General features: G+C 37.2%; 1 protein-coding gene across 4 annotated transcripts in view; it reads right to left on the bottom strand.

The window, feature by feature from the left end:
- The window catches only part of LOC131693853 (talin-2), a 202,212-nt gene that overhangs the window by 132,301 nt on the left and 49,672 nt on the right, over positions 1–20,239 (bottom strand). For all 4 annotated transcript variants that reach the window (XM_058982063.1, XM_058982065.1, XM_058982064.1 and 1 more), the window contains one exon: positions 104–326. The gene's annotated coding sequence lies outside the window, so the exon portion shown is untranslated. The remainder of the gene's footprint in view (positions 1–103; positions 327–20,239) is intronic.

The raw sequence follows: 20,239 nt of genomic DNA, 5'->3' as shown, positions 1-20,239 counted from the left end.
AAGATTTTCGGATCTCGTCTATCGGTTGGCGGAAAAGCATAGGGTACGACTGAAGAACTCCTCGAGATGTACTGCAAGGTATGGAAAATGCAATTTCACTTACCTTCGGAAAATGTAATAACTTTATCTACCGCGATCGAGAGCTGCGACTTGTGTTCAAATTATTGCCTTACTTCCTGGGAAAAGTTTCGAATTTTGTGCGTTTGTGTATTGTTCTATGTTCTCGCTCTGGCTGTTTCGCTAGAGTTTGTGTGTGCTTTCAACTGTTGGTGTTCGTTTGTTTTTGTTGCTATTGGTCGTTGTGGCTTCCTACGCTCGAGGAATTTCTGTAATGAAAGAAAGAAAAAAAGTTCAACTATTAGCATGAGAATGTCAACGTCATGAGTAATGCGAATAAATGGATGAGATAATATATGCGGAAACTTGTGTATTTAGATATCGTTTTTTCACAGAAAATGAATAAGAATATTTTCTTTGAAATTGGAAAAAGTAACAGCAACGTACAAATAACATTGTTATATCAGTTGTATATGAAGCAATAAAACAAATTATTGTTATGGTGATTAATTCCGGATCTGTCAGTAAAAAGCTCTTGGATCTAGGTGACGGCTGGATTAGCCCTATCAAAATAGCTTCACAGCGAACACATCCTCACAACTTTTCCAAAACAGACTATGTACCACTATCATCACGCTCACTTCTCCCATGTGGAGAATGGAATGGAAAAACAGAGTTTCCCTTCCGTCGCACCGTCATCCCACCACCGTCAGCAGGCAACGAAAGCTGCAAAACCCACCACGGGTTCCAGGATGCCGTAGCAACTATCTGGCGTCCGTCTGGCTGGCGCCAACGGTACACAGCATCCCGGCATCCAACGCCCCACCCCACCCCCAACCGAGTTCCGTCCGATCCGCTCAGCAGTGCTTGGGGCAAGGTCTATTTTTCCAGCAGAGCTTTTAATGTGATTTTCGGTTGCTGGCTTTTACTGGTCATGTTCGGCGTTCTGGGTTTCCCCGTGCTCTGTGGGTGAATATTTATGTCCTTGCATTCTGTTCTGACTTTCACTTGAAAAGAAATGAACGGATAGAAGTGTTGTGTTGTTGTTGTTGCTCGACGGCAATTGTTTTTATGCGATTGCTTATCAAAAGCAAATTTATTCGTCTTTTATCTTCGTGGAATTGTGTCGCCATTTAAGAGAATCGATTAATGCTAAGCAAAGATAACAAGAGGTTGGAAAGCGCGGAAATTACCAACATGTTGTTATGTCGCAGATGAGGGATCGTAGTTATCCTTAAAAAAAATTATAAAATGATCTTTTCCGATTTCTAGGTGTATATCTCTCCTAGTTAAATTGAAACTAAGATTTAATATAATTTAAAACTTTGAACTACAAACAGGGCCGTAGCGTGGTCTTTTGGAGTCCTTGGGGGATCTCAGTTTTGCACCCCCATTGGTGTTCACTTTGCATTTCTCTTCAACTCGACTTTTTACAAATTTTTGAATGTATCTGGAGATGGTACACTTACCTTGTCTAATACAAAAATACAACAGAAGTTGCATAACATTCCACTGACACAATTGGCGTGAAGACTTCCCTCTTGATGTCTACATTGGGTTTAGTCGTTCATGATTTAATATTTGTAGATTGTTTACACGTCGATGCTGTTTGGATAATTTATTGTCTGTAATTTGACTTTGGGCGTTAAACTTTGTTTGAAATTGACGTTGTTTTCTAGCGGGTGCACACAAGGTGACGATGGTTCACAGAACTGACACGAAGCCAGACTCAAAGTCAGAATTGCATTTTGGAGGGGGTTGAAATAATTTACTACAAAATATAATTAGTTACTATGACTTTAGTTGACTTACCAAATAATCAATAAAAAATAAAGGTGAAATTTTGAAAGAGTGAGTTTTTAGTGAGTTCAAAGACAATGTAAGTTAAAAATCCGGAAAATGTGTTCTCAGATATAAGTTGTAACCCGAGACAGTTAGAACCGGAGCCTTAATCAATATTTAGCGGATGGCTTCAGCGCCACTCCCGAACGAGACCATTTGGTTTTGCGCAGCTATTGAGATTCCTCCTACGGGCGGGTACTATTTGTTTCTGAGTTCTGGCTTCAGAATGGTCGAACTGGACTCAGGTACCTTGATTACCAGTCTGAAAATATTCGCTAGAAATCAAAAACAGTATACAAAGAAGGGCTCAGACCGGTCGATATTATTTACATTAATATCGTAGTACTACAAAGTAAAACAATTATGTACAGTTGAAACAATCGGTTTTATGCGATTTTTGTTATTTATTTCCAATCAGTGTTACAGCAATCGATAATCAAGAACTAAAGCGCCAACCGAACTTGTCAATTCAAGATTTCGCTGGAACATTCGAAATGTCAGTCTAATTAATCCAGAATGTGGATGGCACCAATTGCTACAATTCCCTGGATCAAAACGTGTCGACTTCAAAGCATGTCTGTTAGAGGGAAAAGACGAAATTTGCCAATAAATTTCTGATAAGGCCAGCGATTTGAGAATGTGGTGAAATTGGCGCTCGGCGGTTTACTTTTGAGACAAACTAACTTGCTACATTTTGAGAAATTTTGAAGATAACATTTTGAGAGCTTCTACAATTACCCAAAGTGAGCTGGAGTTGAAGATAATTTTAATGAACCTGATAAAAAGTATGTTCCAATTTTAATAGGCGGAAAATAACTAATCGTTTATTTTTGGGGCTGTGCCAACGTAAGGACTCGATTCACACTCACAAAAACGCGACGCGAGACAGGACACAACACTTATTGTCCCTACTAACTAACAAGTTAGTAAGGACAATAAGTGTTGTGTCCTGTCTCGCGTCGCGTTTTTGTGAGTGTAACTAATCGTTCTTTACTTTTTGAAAGTTTCAAGAGGAAATTGTGTAGTGCAGTGGTAGATAATTTGTGGTATCTCTCACGAATACACAGTCAGCGATCAAACCCATAGGAAAGTGATAGGCTCACTCCACAAACCATTTCATCATTGGCTTCTCGGTTTAGCCCATAGGTTCCACAGTCTTTGCACAGAGAGCACAAGATCCTTGGAATTATGATTGACCGCACAATGACCTTTCTCCCTCACTTCTAACTGGTCAAGAGGAACAAAAATAGACAACTACTCGCATTATCTTCCACCGACACCCGAAATGGAGTAAAACCACAGACATCAGAATTTTCCAGGATCGAACAGCCAGATTTTCTACAGCATTGAAAACATTTGCAAAAAAACGCAACGGTAAGTTCAATACTCTTACCCCACTCTACAAAGCCAGAAACTCCGTTGAGTAGTTGCCGTTGTTCATTCGGTAAACTCTCAACAATCCAGAGAAAACATTTAAGATGATTGCGTAAGCTGTTCTCTGTGAAAATAGAATGAAAAATTAATGTTCCGATGTAACCCGCGGTTCACATTTTGCCACTGCATTCGAAAATCTAGCGTCTTCGCTAGATGTGCTGGCTCCTGATTTGGAGATACTGTACGCAGCAACTATTCGCTGGGCGACTGTCTGTGGTTTAACAGTAGCTGTTTAAGACTGCTTTTGGTAATCATTGTAGAAGATAAGTTTTCCTTAGCAGTATGGCGTATAATTTCCCGTACTTTACCATCCGGTTACAAAACTGGTACTAATTTATCGGTGCGGGATATTTGAACAGCATCATTTGATTACAGTCAACGCATAGACAGGATAGTTTTCATTCGAAAGTCAAGAAAGAAGAAATAGGATGGGTAAACCAAGACGTACAAGTTTGGGTGCACTATAGGTGACTACTTTAACGTAAATTAGAATTATTTTGACAGGGAACATGTGCGTAATTTCATGCAGAAAACGCCGAAACGAATTGAAGAGGACATAAAGAACGCAATTGCAATTGTATTCGATCAACCTCCAACAATTCAAGGTTCCGTTCGAAACATTACGTGCTCATGTGAAAGGAAAGTGCTCGTCATCAATGAAAGCCCGTCAGATATTTCGCTTGAGTTAACAATGTAATAATTCAAGGGGTTGTTGAAGTAGATAATCTGAAACAAATTTGGTGGAAAAGAGAAAGAATTGGAATCAAAAAAATGCTACGAAGCGCAAACGTGATGGTCGCACAGCTAAGCAACCATGTTAGCCGGAATACACAACTTCAATTCCACACTCTGGCGACGACGAGGACATCGAAGAACTCATTTGCAAATACAAAACTAGAAGCAGCTGCTGAAAGAATGTTTTTCCAACATTTCCTTTAGCGGTTTCATGATTTTTCACATCATTTGTCACTACCTGAATGACTTCAAAGTATTGTATTTATTATTGGTGTTATTAATTTTTAAATAATCTGCAGTATTCATACTCTACAAATAAATGCTGAACCGCTGATTTTCTAGGTGTGTACATTGTTTTATTTAACCTTGTTTAATGTGACCTACCGTGCCTTCAGATTTTAAAAGCATCGAAAAAACTACCTTCGCCTTATTGGATTTAGCTTGAAAAATATTTAACGCAAGCAAAAAAAAACTGAAAATTATCATTGAAGTATAAATAAGTAGCAACACTCCCGATGGCTGACTGTCCGGAGTTCAAGTTGCAAGATTACAATTTTTGGAAATCGATCGCGAACGACTTTTGTGCATATAGTCGGGCATATTGTCTACATACCTCCTGATCTTTTCCCTTTTCTACCAACACTAATTCCTATCCCGCGATGCTCGTGGAGATTTAGAGGTAGTGTCGGTCTCTATCAACAGCAAGTGTAGAACTAACATTCCTTCCCTTCATCGGTAGAACCCCAGCCAGCATTTTTGTCGGTGTATCCAAGTTGCAACTGAATAATACGTGTTTATATACCACCAGAAAAATCGCACTAAAGCACGAAATCGGCATATGCGTACCAAACTGGAGGCGATACCTATACGTACACAGCAATTGGAATTGACGATTTCTGACAACAATATACACGTTAAGTGCGAAAATTTCTAGTACGAAAGTGATTTTAGAGGATGTATTTACGATTGGATATGCAAAACAATCTAAGATTAAATACGATATCCATAACTAGTACACTATTCCGGAACACTATATACGATTAACTCTGATACGTCGGTAAAGAAGATCAAATGTTAAAAACAGTAATTAGGCATATCAATCATTTCCAGCATAACAAAAATACTTAAAAAAAGCGAGCGGGCTCTGGGAAGAAAGAACGAACCCGATGCCAAACCAACTGTAGATACACACCTTGATATTAAAATGGGACTCGAACTGGCGACGTTTGGATTGTAGAGCAGGACTGACAACTAGGAACTATTTTAATTATTACAAATGTGGCAATATTTCATAATCATATATTGTCTTCAAGTAGAAAAACACTATTCCGATAAACATTCGCCATATATGCAGCATCTCATTTGAAAGATGTGGGATAAGTCGTAAATAATTTCGCGAAATCGTTTTTCTTATATGTTGTGATATATTCAGTCGTGTCTAACTTTTTGAAGTCATTGTGATGTATACCGAAGTCGTAGATATGTTTATGTTGCTTACTGACTATTCGCAAACATAGGAACGACTACAATGACTTTATTAAGTTGTCCGACATTGATCGAAGTTAAATGCGATCAAATGTGAGCAAAAATTTGATTTTCAATGATTTAAGTATTTGTAGCTACATGAATATAAGTTGTCAGTGCTCTACGACCAAATGCGATCGAACACGATTTAACTAGAACATCAATGCGATTTTGAATGAAAGGTCGTATTCAAATCATGTTTTAGTAATATGCGACTACAAACAAAATTCTGCAGACTAAAATCGACAGTTATAACAATTTTGACTCTTTGTAGTCATCTTTACGAGTCTTTCTCTATTTTGTTATACGATCTCGTTATTGACCATTTTGATGAAAGTTTTGAGTCAGTGAAATATGCACAGTGGATTTGCTCCTCCCAAGCATCATTTTGTGGTTCATTGTGCATTTTCATTCATTCGGTCAATCATAAAGTGCAACTGCGGGCAATCTATCTAAGCTAAGCTTAGTTGGCCGACTTCTCTATCGAGCTTTCCCAAAGAAGTTCAATCGGGCTCAAATCGGGCAGTTGTGGGAATGATCCAGTATTTTCAAATATTCTTCTTGTTTCAATGTTCGGTCCGGATTTTTACTGATTGTGTACAATTTCTTCGCTTGCTTTGCTGTTATCAAGCAGAGCGTGTTTTTGACTTCTGATGAAAAGGTGGGAATGATTTAATAATATCTTATATGCTATATGTTTTCAAATTGGTCAACAATTGAGTTAAAAGTGAAATATTCAAAATAACTCGAATATATAAATATAGTCAACACGCTTTCATTATAGGGTCAGTGGTTGTGCGTGCACGAAACAGAAAATACTGTTATCGGTTACCGTGGCATATGATTTACTCTTTAGCTATAATCGTTTGCTTGTCATATCGGTTCATCTTATAATGATGTTAAGCCTATCTAATATCTTAAAATTGAAATGTATCTTCGTCACATTATCTTGAGTATCAGATTGTCACATTATAAACGATATGTTAATTTTGTGTCAATGACTTTGTCAATCGCCATCACTCTGAAAATCACAAATTACAAACTATGGACGCGACGAATGTAAGATTGGACCAATATGGAAATCATTCCTCAAGTACAGCCTTAATTATCGAGGGCTTTGCAGAGGCGTTGACTAAACGGTCGACAAACATTGCTACATGTTTCAAACCAACTGAAAAACTTACTGACTGGGTACACACGGGCGGATGAAATCAACTGGCAATCTGCAGGCAACTGAAAGCTGACATCAGCACCTACGTACAGGTTCAAGCTAACTGGCCAAGGTCATTCAATTGTTCGATTAGTGTTATCCGTAAATCCCATCGCGACGAATACAACAAGGAACCGGTTCTTTGAGCCCAACTGATGACCAGCAAAAAGTCAAACATCAAACCCTTTCGGTGGATAAACAAATGTCGGCACAATCTGCCGGGCTGTTAAATGCACATATGTATGATATTTACAGGGATCGACCCACTTCTCGTCGGTGTGTAGGCCGATCTGACGGCGTGTACCTGAGTGATTAATCGTCCAATTACATACCGCCTGCGACTGGTATGGTAGCTGCTTTTCGAGTGGATATCATTTGCAAGCGAGATATGCTCGCATGATGGCGAAAAGCATTCGCTGACAATTAAATTTAAAACACACCGTTTCGCCCCTACTGGTATGTACAGTAGCACGGAACAACTTGACATAAAACAAAAATTTGTTCCCGACCAACAATTATTATTCGCGCACGAATGAGCGACGGATGATATGTGGTTTTGCAACTTTTGACAGTTTCTGGCACACGAAACTCCTTCACATTCACCCATCAGCCAACTCTTGCGGGCTATAAATTGCGGTTCAAAGAGACTACAAAATTTAAATTACCGGTGGATAATTGGCTGAAAGTGATGATTTCATGCACCAACAAAGACAGCACTTTGGCAGTCTTCGATTAAGTAGCTGCACTCAACGGTTCAAGGTTCAGCAGAGCTACAATCTAACAAAGTAGCACGTAGCATCGGAGGACTTGCTTCTATCGATAAAAAAACCGTTTAAAAAACTACCGACGATTGAAGTGTAACCAAAACAATGAACCAGCAGGAAAAAAATTGTTTTGTCTTGCGGGGCACGCTTATCGTCCGTTTGGTCTCGCGAATAGATAACATCTAAGCGTCATAAAAAATGTACTCCCCTAGTTTAATATCTGGTTGGAAACTTTCAATATATGTCGTGTTCCCGTTTTTAGACTGTGCCTAACCTCACATCATAGCGGACTTTTTCCTTTTTTCTCACTGCTATGATGTTTGCATTCTAATGAAATACGTTGAAGAATGTAAGCTGTCGGAACAGGTTTTTGTCACAAGTTCGGTTGAAAATTGTTATTCAAACAAATTGGGACGTTAGTCGTTTTTATCGAATCTTTCGAATCTGGAACTTAGGATTGGGTTGGCGTCCCAGTTAGCGAATTTTATCTTTTCAGGATTGACTAAAGAACTGCGCATTAGATGATGCGTTAGTCTTACTAGTATGTTTATTATGTTGTAAAATTTAGACCAACGTTAGAGACGATTTTTACATTTCTTATAAAAGAAATGTATAGAATTCGCTCAAACTTTCAAGATTTTTTCCGAGGCCCGGAGGGCCGAGTCTTATATACCAATCGACTCAGCTCGACGATTTGGGACAATGTCTGTGTGTGTGTGTGTGTGTGTGTGTGTGTGTGTGTGTGTGTCTGTGTGTGTGTGTATGTAACGGACAAATTCTCATTCGTGTTTCTCAGCAATGGCTGAACCGATCTTATCCAAACCAATTTTAAATGAAAGAACTAAAAAACAGTATGAACGCTATTAATTTGTTTTTGATTCTGATGTTTAGTTTCCAAGATATGAATGTTTGAATGCGTAAAAATGGCATTTTTTGCAGTTTTTTTTAATTATCTGTCGAAATTGACAATATAGATTAACAATTTATATGTTTTTCGACAGCTTCAACGAATACCTTTCGAACAAGCTATAGATTGTTAAAATCGGACTATTATCAAAAGAGATATTTAACATTAAATGCGGACGAAAGATTTTTATCATTTCCCTTTGCCAGAAATATGACCAAAAACATGTAATCTATTATTAACGCCAAAACGGCTTATTTTAGGTCAATAGTATCTTCGGAGAATATAATGGAGGCAATATGCCCTTTCTTTTGGTATTGTGCTTTTGCTGATTAATCCCCCTATGAGTGAGATATTTTCACAAATTTTCTTGGAAGTGATTATATCGAAATGATGCCTTCAGCAAATTTGTAGCTCTTACTTTTGCGAATAACTTTGCTAAAGACTTTAAATATCTATTTTGAATACTTTAAAAGTTATGGCTTGTTGTTTGTTGATTACTCTTTGTCGCCTATTTATTGTTCAATATAGTAATAATCCATTGAAATAAGCCAAACATTATTTCGATAAAACGAATTTTGTATTTCATTTTACTATCTACAACCGCTAGAAATAATCACCGAACACTTCCAAGTTGTCTGGAAGGAACTTGATAACTTATCAGTACAAAAATGTTCATTTGTGCGAACCTTCTGACTGCAATTTTTCTAACTTATGACCATCGGATCGATCTGAAACATATCGGAAAATGAAAAGCGAAGTAAATAACTTCAAGCAACGGCGTAGCCAAGAGAAGGTTTTGGGGTTTAACACCATACAACTCCCCCCCGCCACCACACAAAAAAGAATTGGATTGAAGTTGAAAATTTATTGATGCAGACTGATTTAATTCAATATTACAATAACAATTATCTGATCCGTAGATTGATTACCTGTTGTTGTAAACATCATGAGGACTTTTGATAAATTGTTGGAATGGGGTCCTGATATGTAACTGATCTATTGGTCTTGATTTCACAGTTGTCTGATAACATCAATATCGAATTCCTGCCTGAAAACATTCCAATAGAAAATTCCAGAGTTCTGTAATCAATCATAATCCTCAGATTTATTTTCAAATTGAGCTCGTTTTTGTAGCGATGTACTGTAATAAGGGTCTTTATTTAATAGTAAGTGAAGTTAAAATTGATTTAATGTCTATGAAACATAGAACTGCTCACCAAAAAAATGTATAACTTTCAACATTTGCTAAAAATGTTTTTGCCTTTTTCAAACACTCTAAAATTCGTCAATCTAATCCCGACCCGGAGGGCCAAGTGTCATATGCCAATCGACTCAGTTCGTCTAGATCGGAAAATGTCTGTGTGTGTATGTATGTGTGTATGTGGAAAAAATATGACCTCTGTTAATCAGAGAAGGCTGGATCGATTTGCACAAAGTTGGTCTCAAATGAAAGGTACAACCTTCCCATCGGCTGCAATTGAATTTTTTTATTGACTGGACTTCCGGTTCCGGAGTTACGAGTTGAAGAGTGCAATTACACAGCAAATTCCCATATAAACTGAAAGGAAAAATTTTCAAGATCAAATTTGTATTTTTGATGCCAAATGAATTTAAAATGCATGAAACATTGAGATGTTTGACAAAAATTGACTTGTTTGGACTTTGGTACATTTTTGCCTTTCTCATATAGAAAGGTTATGCAATCACTCTAAAAATCGTCAATCATACCGGCCCGGAGGGAGTATGCAGTGAGGGGTTGCTACTTTAAAATTAAAACTAGTTCAAAAAATTTTAACAAGCCCGGCCGAACCCGGACCTCCCGGATCTTTTTCCATGATCCGCCGCTGGTTTCAAGCGATGTTTCAGTATCACATAGTATCTCAAGATCGTGGCTGTCGATCCATTGTATGTATGTGCATATCGTACTGAACATGTAATATTCATTTCCACCTTTGTATTGAACATAACCAGCCATGGAATCATAGTCTGGACAAATGAGACAAGCACAATTGCACCACTAGGTGGATTAAAACAGGTTTATATTTTTGGAATGCGTCGAGTTGAGACGAAAACGTAATATGATTAATAACGAGGATAACACTTTCCGAATGTAGAGAAATTTATGAAAAATGACGATTTCCATTCGACTCTAGCAGGTTCTGATCGATTTTGATGAGCATTTGATTTTTGTTGTATGACCAATTATATGTATAGGTCAAATGTTCAAAAACAGTAATTTAAGGTCAAGATAACATCATTTTGAAACCGCCAATTTCGGAGGTTTAGTATCTTCGATGAGTTTTACAAACGTTAAACAGCGCATCATTTTATATAATAATTTTGGCGGTATATCGTCCAAGAAGTATGTATGGTGAATTTTATTCATGAACTCTGTTACTATTTTCTGAAAAATTAATTCTGCATAATTTTAAAACTTAAAAAATCACGGTTTCGGAATTATGCCGTTTGGACAGTATGATCGACTTTCACCAAACCGAATTTCTGGCTACGCCGCTGATTTCAAATAAGTAGAAACAAAGTCGTTCTACACTCGTTCACAAGAAACTTCTTCGAATGCTGAATATCTATTATAACACATTGAAACCCCGATTTTATCAGCCAAATATGAATATATGTTTGATGGGCTCTAGCAGACGAACAAGACTGAATTCGAGTAAATCCTTTCTGGAGCATGTTTTCCTTATCACGAAGATATGCGAAATAATGGAAAATAAAAAGATCATCATAATCAGAAATAGTTATCAGACTACAACAAAGGGACGAGAAGAATATTTTAACAGCTTCAGTTTATTATAAAGAAAAAAAATTGCCCGATTTAGTCAATGTCCCCATTTTGTCAGCCTAAAATACACCATGAGACTGATAAAATGGGTCTTTATTGTATGTATTATTCGCTGTGTTTCACATTAATAGGTACATTTCTTTTTTGGAGATTTTTTTTATCGCATCGAACTACAACAATTTTTAGGGAGTTTTCAAGGGGTTATTTTATAGACTTCTTCCAAAATTTGGCGAACCTATTCCAATTCGTATACCAATTAATTGGTATACTCAAGGGTTTATATGTTGCAGATAGAAAAAATACTGAAATTTTCAGCTTTTTCCTACACAATATTAGGAAACCTTATTAAACAATCTTTCCTAATAAGTTTGTGAAAATTATAAACTATTTGAAATTTTTTAATAGTTTTATTTTTTATTTAACCGTGATTCTTTAATAAATAGTGACCATCGCTTCACAACGTAGTCTATTTTTCATGGCTTGCGGTGAGCACGATTTCTCGAATTGCTGAACTGAAAATTATGGAATAGAAATTAATTTTTAGTATTCTTTACAGATTTAGCTCGCCGCGCAGATAGCTCTGAATTAGACCCGCTGGTGCCCTAAGACGATTTCGCTAGATTTTCAGAGCACTGTGCACCCAGTGCATTAACGCAAGTGACGGAAGGTTATCGAAAAGTTTCGTGAAAATGAAAAAGTAATGATGATGATTTTCCCAAACGGTTCGTTTTCGAGAGGTTTTTATTTGTTCTGTGACATTAGGATTAGCGATAATAATTCAAATCAAGGATACTACTAGGAAGTTTCCTTTAGAAAAAGTCGATGTCGAAGTAAAATTTGGAACTTCAGAGATAGCGTGATATCAGGAAGTGCGATTTCATTTCAACGCTTTTTTGTGAAAAGGGCGATACTTACAAATGTAAACATAAGGCTTTTTTCATACATGCGAATGAGGGCTTTGAAACGCAACAAATTAACCTAAAAATTTGGATTCTACGATATTGCTTTCTTAAACTACAGCAAAAAATACAACGGGCGAAACTGAATTTTTGTTTGTTTACTTAAAGTTTCTCCCTCCACGTTCAATGCAAACAAACAGAGCGATACTTTTTTTGCTAGCAGTTTAGAGGCGAAACTGTTTTTCGTATTTTTTAGGATTATCAAGCTGATACCAGCTATAAATAGTAACAATGATCGCTATTGAAAAAACCCGGACGAAATCGGTGGTGTAAAACGGTAGTTATTGTAAAAAACGTAAGGGCGATACTTCAATGCTGATAGGTGGGACCGAAAAAGTAAACAATCGCCAAAGGGGCGATACTATCATTTTGTCAATTTCAATAGCAAAAACAAATTTTAATTTAATAATTTCAAATACTTTATGAAGTTTTGGGTTTCGATCACTAAATTATGCAATCTAGGTTGTAAAAAAACACAATAGTTCTGGAAATATTCACTGTTGATTTTCTTTGAATGGTTTCGCCCTTTTCAAGAAAAAATGTTGATTTCTTAGTTCTCAGTCGCGTTGGAAATTTGAGTAAAGTATAAATTTCAAATCGATTCAAAAAAAATTTCGATTTTTTTGGCTCAGTACAATATATAACCCCTTTAGGAAAATTCAGTTTTCCCACCACAATATAGATATTTTATTAACAGAGCATTAACAATAATTCGTTGGTATGTCTACTTTATGAGCCATTTTTTCGCTTTCCCATTGATTTGGTTTGAGATTTCTAGCACTGATGTTGTCCTATGCTGATTTGAGCGATTCTCTGCCACTATCCCATGTAGTATGTGTTATCAAAACATCGCGAAGCATCAAGTTCTAAATGTTCTCAAACGATATAATATCCGAAGAGAGTGATAAGAGTTATAAGAAATGTCTCATCACACTGTTAGGTGGATTAAACACGTTTTTACAAACAGGACAGGTCCGATTAAAACGATATAATCTAATGTAAATAAATTGTGTTATCACTTGTTTTGATAAAAGAATAGGCTTTTAATTTGGTTGAATTAACAGCCAACAGATAAAAATGATAACATGACTTAACATGACTTTACACTCAGACCCGTAGCGTGCGGTTGGCTCCCGCCAGGGGCATCAACCCGGGGGGATGGTTAAATTTTGAACTACTTTATAGAATCAGATAAGTCATAAAATAAGGCTAAATCAGCGTACCATTTCCAGGTACACACTAAATTATTGCTTGCAAGTCGAACTGAAAACAGAAGCCAATGTAAACATCAAAGGGGCCAGAAGACCACACTACGGCCCTGTCAAATCCATCCAGATTTATTGACAATAAATGGTATTGTTCTGAAATGTAAAGTGTGTACAAAAACAAATAACGTACGTGTTTGAGTAGTGCGACACAAAAAGTGAAAAGACGCAAATTGGAAAATAGCAAACTGTATCGCTCATTTTCTCAACTTCATAAAATTATAAATGTGACGGACTAGCTACAGCAAAGATTGTGAAGTGAGCTAGATCGATTATCATCGAGAAGATAGGAAGGCTATGCCCTGCCTTAGTTGGTAAATTGATTGCCTTGTACGCAGCTCACCTGGGTTCAATTCTCAACACCGAACTTTGGGTTAGAGATTATTCTACAGAGATTTTTTGACCCAGAAAAAAGAAGACTCTTGGATTTAAACTTCTATAACCGAAATAAAAAAATCGATAAAATAACTTCATGCCATTTCATAAGAGTTGAAATCTCCTCGGTATTGTGAGAAATTTTGCAATAACACAGCGGGCGGTGCCCGACCTAAACCTACACAGAGAAAATTGTCCATCAATTCATGTAAAAATCACGATTTCGTGAACAATTCAGGAAAACCGTGACCAAGTTCCTGAAATTATGAATAATATACATCGTATTCATGAAACTATTTGTGTTTCCAACAAACTATAGTTCGCTGCGAATATATACATGGCGTTACATACGAAAGTTTGGTTGGGTAACTGTTGTTGTTCTCTGGGCATGTTTAGTTTTTGCTATGAAACTTGTGTATAATTTCTCATTTCGTTACCGTGCTATTTTATTTATGAGTTTACTATCGGATTTTTCTGTCAGACTAGCGGGGTTTATGTTCATGATGTCAGGACCTCAGTTGGGATTTTCGTAATTTATATTCACGTTATCGTGATATTTTAACCATGAGCAGAGTGATTCATGTTCATGATTTTAGGATCCTAGTCACGATTTTTCATAATTTCTATTCACGTTATTGCATTCTAGAGCTTATATTCGAATTTGACACGTGGAGTAATGTTACTCATGTTCATGATATCAGCAGTTTTATCGTGGTATTCGTAATTTCTCTTCACCTTGTCGTGATCTGTTATTTTTTATCACTGTCGGATTTTTGAATCGGAGTAACGTGACAATATAAACTGGATCACAAAGGTGCGACTGATTCGCGGTATCTTGTTTTGTAAACTTTATCACGAATACGATTTATGGTGCTCAGTGCAGTTTTGGTTTTCTGTCCAGACATCACACTGAGTATTATCAAATGAATAACGATGTTCGAGATCCTAATAGTCTGCTTATGTCTAATGGACGTATTACTGGTCGCTAGCAGCAGGACATTTCATGAAAAAGGGCATGCAACAAAAATTAATAATTCCACGAGTAATACGACAAATTTTGTGAAATAGTTCACGCGAAAATTTCATTACCACGTTGCATGAAATTAAAAATGATTAGGGATAACTTCTAAATATCTTTTTGCTATATTTTCGACTGAATATGTTTTATTTGTTTAGGTTAGGAATAGGCGATTCAATCTGTTTTTAATAAAGAACTCCTGAATGTTCTCTTCTTCCGCCGTTTTGGTCCTTATTGGACCTTCAATTCCTTTCAAATCCTTGAGAAAGGTCCAATAAGAAGCGAAACGTCGGATGATAAGAACATACAGGAGTTCTTTATTAAAAACAGATTGAAACGCCGATTCCCAACCTGAAAAAAATTAAATATCAAAAGCACACTAAATAGATCGTAAATCATGTACAGTGAAGACCCGATTTTATCGGCCCCCGATTTTATCTACCCTCGATTTTATCAGTTTTTTAACCCGATTTTATTAGCTTCATATGAAAATTGATAGTTAGTAGTTTGAAGGCTCCAGCAGACAAACCAAAGTGAATTCGAGTAAATCCTTTCTTGAGCATATTTTTCTTATTTTTGAGACCCGAAACAATGAAAAAAATTTTTCAATATTTTATATTTTGCACTGTCAGACCCCCTTAAGAGAGGTTATGAGGCTATATCTAGGGATTAAAGAAGAACATTTTAAGTGCTTCGGTTTCTTAAAAAGAAAGAAAAAATATATGTCCCGATTTTATCAATGTCCCCGTTTTGTCAGCCTAAAATTCACCAAGGGGCTGATAAAAACGGGTCTTCACTGTACTAGGAAACATGAACCAGTTCACGAATCCACGAATAAAATTTCATGATTTTGTTAACTATTTGCGAGCACGATTGGCCAGATGTGACTCTGACTGTTGTACTAGGAATCACGAATCAAATAACAAACACCTGAATAATATTTTATGATTTCGTGAACTTCTTCATGAGCACGAATGGTAAATCGTGACTATTATACTAGAAATCATTAACCAGTTCAAGAATGCATGAATAATATTTCATGATTTTGTGAAATACTTCACGAGCACGAATATTGAATCGTGACTAATATATTAGAAATCATGAATTAGTTCATGAGGATTGAACGGAATCATGAGTAAAATTCCCAGTTTTGTGAATAATGACATGGAGGAAACCGTGGCTGAAGTTCACAAAACAAAAACAAATATTTTCACTAATAAAAGCGTTATGCGGACGTTACTGAATGGAAATTGTACAGGATTACAAAACACACGATTTTTGTTCAGGATACTGTTTTCGTAACGTGATTGTTCCAGAATTCATGGAACTTAATTCGCGATTTTAGAAACAATTTTTTTTTGTGCACGTTCGCATGGTCGACTGGCGGGTCGGCAAGGGTTAGCTTCTGCAGTGGGCCGTGTTTGCAGACATTGTTCCACAGCTTAATGATAGTGTTGGTGGACACGAATCGCAGTGGGTATGACCCCAATGTGTCAATTTATCGGTCAACTTCGTCGTCGTTAATAGGCTAATTAATTAAAAAAAAGGTATAAGTAGATGCCTATTAGTGTTAGTGTAGTAATAATTGTAGTTTTTAGTGCTTGTGTACAATTGTTAGTCGAATGTCGTCTGACTATTTGTGACAGTTTGGTCAGGGAGTGGATGCAGAGCTGGTGTGTATGTATAGTGGGTGATCCTTATTAGGATTTATTGGTTGCTTTTTACCTGTGCTCATTTCGTGCATTCGATTCGATTCATTCGGGAAGATCGGATTAAGGTACCATTAATTTACCGAAGCACGTGAATCAGCTATTCATGATAGACATAGCATGATAAAATTCTAACAGAATGCAATTGTCGTTAATGGTAAATAAGTATCATTTGCTGGCATTTAGACGAGTTCAAGTAGTTTCATTTCATGTTACGTCTGTTTTATCTTCTACTTCATTAGTCCGTTTTTGTTGTAGTTCTAGTAGTTTGCTTTTACACTACTCATGCGTGCCAAAAATAATATCGATCAATTTATACGATTCTACTTAATTTTTTCCGTTCCTCTTATTATTCTATCTTAAAATTGCATATTCTCTCATATACTCATTCACAATCTCTCTACTTCGTACAAACGCTCGTGACCTTCGCGATAACACAAACCTGGTCACAAACGCGAACATGAAATTAACAATCATCCATACATACTTACACCTGCGATCTCGCCAACACCATAATAGTTGTTACGGCATTTAATTTGCAAAGGACTGGAAGGTGAAGTATATTTTTCAATTCAAGGGAGAGCAAGGAGTTGAAGGGAGAAAGTTTAGAAAAGCGTGGAAGGATCATGTATGCAAGCTTAGAGCTTACCGGCGACTTAACTTTTTGTCTGCTACCGTAGGAGTCAGGGTCTTTTGGCATTAGAAATGCGAACCACCTGAGTCTACGGCATGTCCGGACAAGCGTAAAGTAACTTGTTACTTCATGCTGTCGGAACCGACTTTTCTAAACTTTCTCCCTTCAACTCCTTGCTCTCCCTTGAGTACTATGGCTCTAAATATTGAAAAATATACTTCACCTTCCAGTCCCTTGCTAATTAAATGCCGTAACAACTGTTGACAAATTGACTCAATAGGTCGTTAACAAAAATGGTTAACAAAAAAATGGTAAAAATAACACCACAATACCCTGGTAAATAATTTAAAACACTCCACTGATTAACCCATTCATGCTCATGTTGTTTTTTGGACAACAACGTTTTTAAGCAGCTATTACTTTTGATTGATGCAAGATTTGCTCACAAAAACAAGTAAGGCTAATAAATGTGACAATTGCCTTTCATTTGAGTATTAACAATTACAAGGATCAGTTCTAGAACTGAAGTTATTGCAATTAGTCTGATTGGTTTCCGATGGAGCAGTGCTGCCAGGGACAGTTTACGTTGACGACAGAAAATGAATTTTTCTTGTATTTTCGTTATGGAGCAATATTTTGAAAACTGATAAAACTTGTCAATTTAGACTGTCTATGGCTACATTTTCCAGGCAATTGGACTATTATAAATATTCTAGGAGCATTGTATTGAGCATTGGAAGGGAAAAATTAAACCACTTCTAGCACTGCAAAGGAAGCACCTATCTTCATGAAAAAAGGCATTTCGTGTTTCTTGATCTCTCCGCTTTAAGAAAAAATAGTTTTGAAACCATATATACATTAGAAAAAGTTGGGCATGAAAGGGTTAAGGGCATGTTTTAGCACTAATAAACTCAAAAAACGTCGTCTCAAGCGGGAACCTACAAACGCCCATATTCGCGCGATAATTAATCTGTCACGTACAGAAATCTCTCCATTCGGTCCTAGAGCCGTAGGTTCATGCGTTCAGTTAAACGAATTAAAAATGACGCTCATATCCACTAGACAGCACGTTTCGTGGCGACATGATCGGGAACTCTAGTGAAATGGGTAAACTTACTCTCTTCTAGCAATTGAACCGTACACTGAAAAAAATAAGGATCAGATTCACGGCTCGCGCGCGATCCTTCCCGAACACGCGAGTATGTGAATGACCAAACGATTATAAAAAAATGTACACATGCGAAATTACATACGCACTAGCACACGTGACACAACGTTAACATACACACGCTCGAGTCATTCGCGAGTATCCACGCACACCTACGCCCGCGATCTCGCAATCAGGATAATACCCTGGTGACTAAGTGTACGTTTTAGCACTTATAAATTCACAAACGCGGTCTCAGGAGTGAACCTACTAACGCTCGTGTACGTGCGATTATGAATTGGTTACGTCAGGAAGTCCTCACCCTGGGCCCTAGTAGCATAGATCAAACACGTTCCATGGCGATATGACCGGGAACTCTAGTGATATGGGAGAACTCACTCTCTACTATCATCTGAACTGCGCACCGAAAATTAAGTATCAGATGCACAGTTCGCACAACCATCTAAAAACACACGCGAATGTGCGAATGGACACACAGTTAAAAAATCGAATTTATACACACTAAGTCACATATACACGACAAACTCGTTAACATACAAATGCTTGAGCCCTTCGCGATCATCCACGCAACCTACACCAGGTGCTAATAAATTTTCAAACGCGGTCTCAAGTGTAAATCTACAAACTCCCGCGCTCGTGTGATCATGAATCAATCACTTCCGGACGTCACTATTCTCGGTTCCAGTTGTCTAGGTTCGTGCTTTTTATTGGACTAACTTAAAAAAGAAAGAACTCATATCCACTGGACAACACGTTCGCATGACCGGGAACGCTACTGATATGGGGTAACTCCAAGAGGTGAGTCGCTTAGAACAATGTGCCATACACACTGTATCATATACGATAACACGATATAAGATTACGATTCACAGTAATACACGATCATTTCACTCGTTACCACAATGTGTGGCACACTGAGGCACACTTCTGACAACTCGAAAACTGTCAACAAAGTGTAGTTAAATAATCATAGCAACCATTGCTTTTGTTTTACTGAACACCATGGCACATCGTGGCGCATTGCTGCACAAGCTAACACGCTGTTTGTTTGTGAGCACAATTGGATTTGTGTTAAACGACTCACCCCTTGGGTAACTCACTTCCTGTCCAAATGTGAACCGTACACTAAAAATTAAGTATCAGTACCACAGTCCGCGCAATCATCTAAAAACATGGTTAGGCTATGCCCTGCCTTAGTTGGTAAATTGATTGCCTTGTACGCAGCTCACCTGGGTTCAATTCTCAACACCGAACTTTGGGTTAGAGATTATTCTACAGAGATTTTTTGACCCAGAAAAAAGAAGACTCTTGGATTTAAACTTCTATAACCGAAATAAAAAAATCGATAAAATAACTTCATGCCATTTCATAAGAGTTGAAATCTCCTCGGTATTGTGAGAAATTTTGCAATAACACAGCGGGCGGTGCCCGACCTAAACCTACACAGAGAAAATTGTCCATCAATTCATGTAAAAATCACGATTTCGTGAACAATTCAGGAAAACCGTGACCAAGTTCCTGAAATTATGAATAATATACATCGTATTCATGAAACTATTTGTGTTTCCAACAAACTATAGTTCGCTGCGAATATATACATGGCGTTACATACGAAAGTTTGGTTGGGTAACTGTTGTTGTTCTCTGGGCATGTTTAGTTTTTGCTATGAAACTTGTGTATAATTTCTCATTTCGTTACCGTGCTATTTTATTTATGAGTTTACTATCGGATTTTTCTGTCAGACTAGCGGGGTTTATGTTCATGATGTCAGGACCTCAGTTGGGATTTTCGTAATTTATATTCACGTTATCGTGATATTTTAACCATGAGCAGAG

This window comes from Topomyia yanbarensis, chromosome 3, assembly GCF_030247195.1.
Source record: "Topomyia yanbarensis strain Yona2022 chromosome 3, ASM3024719v1, whole genome shotgun sequence".
NCBI classification, from domain to species: Eukaryota; Metazoa; Arthropoda; class Insecta; order Diptera; family Culicidae; genus Topomyia; species Topomyia yanbarensis.
Note: the sequence above shows the minus strand (reverse complement) of the source record. Positions and strands in the feature narration are given on the sequence as shown.